Raw genomic sequence first — 3,199 nt, 5'->3', positions numbered from 1 at the left:
ATTACAAATATAATTCATTAAGTAAATATTATATTAACTTATGGGAGCGTAGTTATACAAAATATGGCTACGTGTTACTTTTAAATTATCAGTACCATAAATAGTATTAATTACTTAAGGTAGTTCATTTTGTTAAACCTTAAAAATTAGTCATATATAATATCAGTCTGAGTATGAGTATGAGTATGAGTCATATATAATATGATAATTTTTAAAACATAAGTTTTTTTGTATTAAAATAAGCTTATAAATAGTTTATTAAAATTTTCAGCGGCGGTTTAAATGATGCCTGTAAAGGTTGGTTCACTTCATGCATTCATTTAATGCTTTTCATGCGTTTTAATTTTTTTTTTGCACCATTTTAATTTTTATTTAAAAAAAAACCAACCAAGATTTGTTTGTTTTATACTAACCATTTTGCTTGCATATTTTTTCGTTAAATTTATGAAAATTTTCGTAGGCGAGGAAAATGGATGGAACTTTTGGGGGTAACAGACACCCCAAAAAAGGAGCTATTCGCCTGCCAGCGCCATTTCTTGTTCCGGGTGAGGAACAAATTAAGGTTAAGTAAAGGGGCAGTCCCCGATAGTAATTCGTACGCACCCACAGTGGATGTAATTCCAAAAAATAATTATTGTTTGGAATAGGTAGCTTAGTTGAACAGACGGACGCAAATGGCGAGGTAATTCGATTAGGGCCTGAGGATTTGCTGCTCAGGGGGAGGGTTTTGATTATTTTAGGGAAACAGAAAAAGCTAGGGCAGAAGTGATTCCTTTTGGGGTTGGATGTCAGGGACCCAAACCGAATCATATTTCTGCGATGGATCCTTCAGTCATCAAAATTGCCAAGAACAACTTGACAATGCGGTGAATCAAATTTCATTATTAATGAAATCAATTAAGGAAAAAGAGTAGGAGATATTAGAGCTAAAAGCCCAAAGAGATTATTTAATTAATCAAAACCATACTCATCCCCAAATTGATGAGATTTGTGGTAAATTACCACCACATCTCGCAATATGTGTCAGAAATAGTGTACAAAATATTTCTCGCAGCCCTTCAGGTCGCAGATATAGTAAAGATATGAAGACTATAACCCTTGGAGTAAAATTCACATCTCCTTTGGCCTATAGATATTTGCGACCCCTTTTTCATTGGCCTTCTATAACAACTCTTTCAAAATTTATAAAAGGTTGGCCAAGAAATCCTGGATGCTCATTTTGCAGCATTAAGTACCTGGAGTTGCGTAGTCGATTCTTTAGTAATGAGGAGAAATACATTGCATTGTGTTGTGATGAAATGTCATTGAAAACTCATTTGAAATATGATAGGTATAGGGATTTTATAGTAGGATTGGAGGACTATGGGGATGAAAATCGCATGTCCAGGATAGCCAACAGTGTTTTCACAGTAATGGCTAAAGGCATTGGAGGCAACTCGTGGTTTCAACCAGTTGCATATTTTTTCGTCCATAATTCTTGTAAAGGGGATGTGGTTCAGAAGTATGTTTTTGAAGTGATTGAGAAACTCCAGGGAAAAGGTCTTCATACATGTCAATTAGTCTGTGATCAAGGATCCAATTTTGTTAATTTTGCTAAAGTAGTGGGGATTACAGATGATAGGCCCTATTTTGAAGTTAATGGTGAAGAAACCGTATTCTTTTATGATTCTCCTCACCTGTTAAAGAGTACGAGAAATTGTATTGAAAACTTCAAAAACCATACACAATTTCGTGGGCGTTCTGTAGATTGGAAAAATATAGTTCATTTCCATGAACACCTCCGCACATTCAAAGCCCACTACTTTTCAAAAAATGAATGTACGTTTAGCTGCCCAAGTCTTTAGCAATACAGTTGCTAGCGCAATGTTAGCCATGTATACAACGGGTCACTTAAATACATCTCAGTCCCAAACCTTTTTAAATACCGTGGAGTTTGTATTGTTCTTCGACCAACTCTTCAATATTTTTAATAGTAAATGCCTCGGAGCATTAAAAATATATGGTGAACCCTTTTCGGTCAGCTCAGATCAAATGAATTTTTTAGTAGAAGCCGAAGAAGCACTTAACTCTATCACTGTTTGTGATATGTTTGGTCGAGATGTGGCAATTGTGAATCTCTGCAGGGTAGAGATGTTGAGCTATTTTCAATACCTCTTGAAAGGGTATGTAATGACCCTTTGATTCAGGATAGTTCTTGGCAAACATTTCAAGGTTACTCTTTAACATTTCAAGGTTTGCCAAGACCGTTCTTAGATAGCCCGTATAATTTTAGGAATTGTATCGAAATCGATGTAATTGAAAGCGATTTCTTACAGCGAAATTCATTTGCATATTTTTTTTTGAAAAAGATCAGATCCCTGAAGACGCATTCACTTTTACAAAAGAAAAAGTGTACGATTCGTCAAATCTGGTAAAAGCTCCTGAACCTTTCATAGATTTTGTGAAAAAACTTGATGCAATATTGAATGACAATTTTGATTCTTGTTGTCATCTTGTAGGATTTTCAAAAAAATTACATAGTATGTTGGGAGATGTAGAGCCTTTTTATTGCTGCGAAAATTCACAACCCGACGTTTTAAAATACCCTTTTATAAGAATTAGAACCTATTTTTCTTTAAGAATTTTTAATAGACAGGTAGATAACCCTCACTTTCGGCACATAAAATTTTTGTGTATTTCACATAGGTAACTACCTCCACCTTCTAAAAGTTATTTTCTGTATTTTAATATATTTAATAGAGTTATGGGAATTTGGATGCATCTATTGTGGGAGCTTAAAAATCGTATTAAATTATTTTGTGCAATATTTTTATTTAAATTATTATGCAAATTATTAATTATGTTTATTTTAAGGTGTAAAGGTGAAAATAGGCCTACCGGGGAACCGAACACCTAAAAAAAGTCGGTAACGCGCCTTATTGCAAACTTCAGGGGTGGTGTGGAAAATGCAAAACTTAAAGATTCAAAAATAAATTATTAAAAATAATGTTGATAAAATTTGTTTAATTTCTTTGAAATAAAGAGTATATGAGAAATACATATACCAATAAATTAAATAAGCTGAAACGAGTTAACAGTCCTTGATCGAATATAAATATGAAGATCGTAAGTTGTTATTGACTAAGCTTTATTAAAAAGTTCGTTTACTATTACAAATTAAAGTCCACAAATTTGCATTTTTTACAATTATTTATTATCA

This window comes from Bactrocera latifrons, unplaced genomic scaffold (genome assembly GCF_001853355.1).
Source record: "Bactrocera latifrons isolate USDA-ARS-PBARC rearing strain unplaced genomic scaffold, ASM185335v1 scaffold_1046, whole genome shotgun sequence".
In the NCBI taxonomy this organism is placed as follows: domain Eukaryota; kingdom Metazoa; phylum Arthropoda; class Insecta; order Diptera; family Tephritidae; genus Bactrocera; species Bactrocera latifrons.
The sequence above is the reverse complement of the archived record's forward strand: the minus strand, read 5'-3'. Positions refer to the sequence as shown.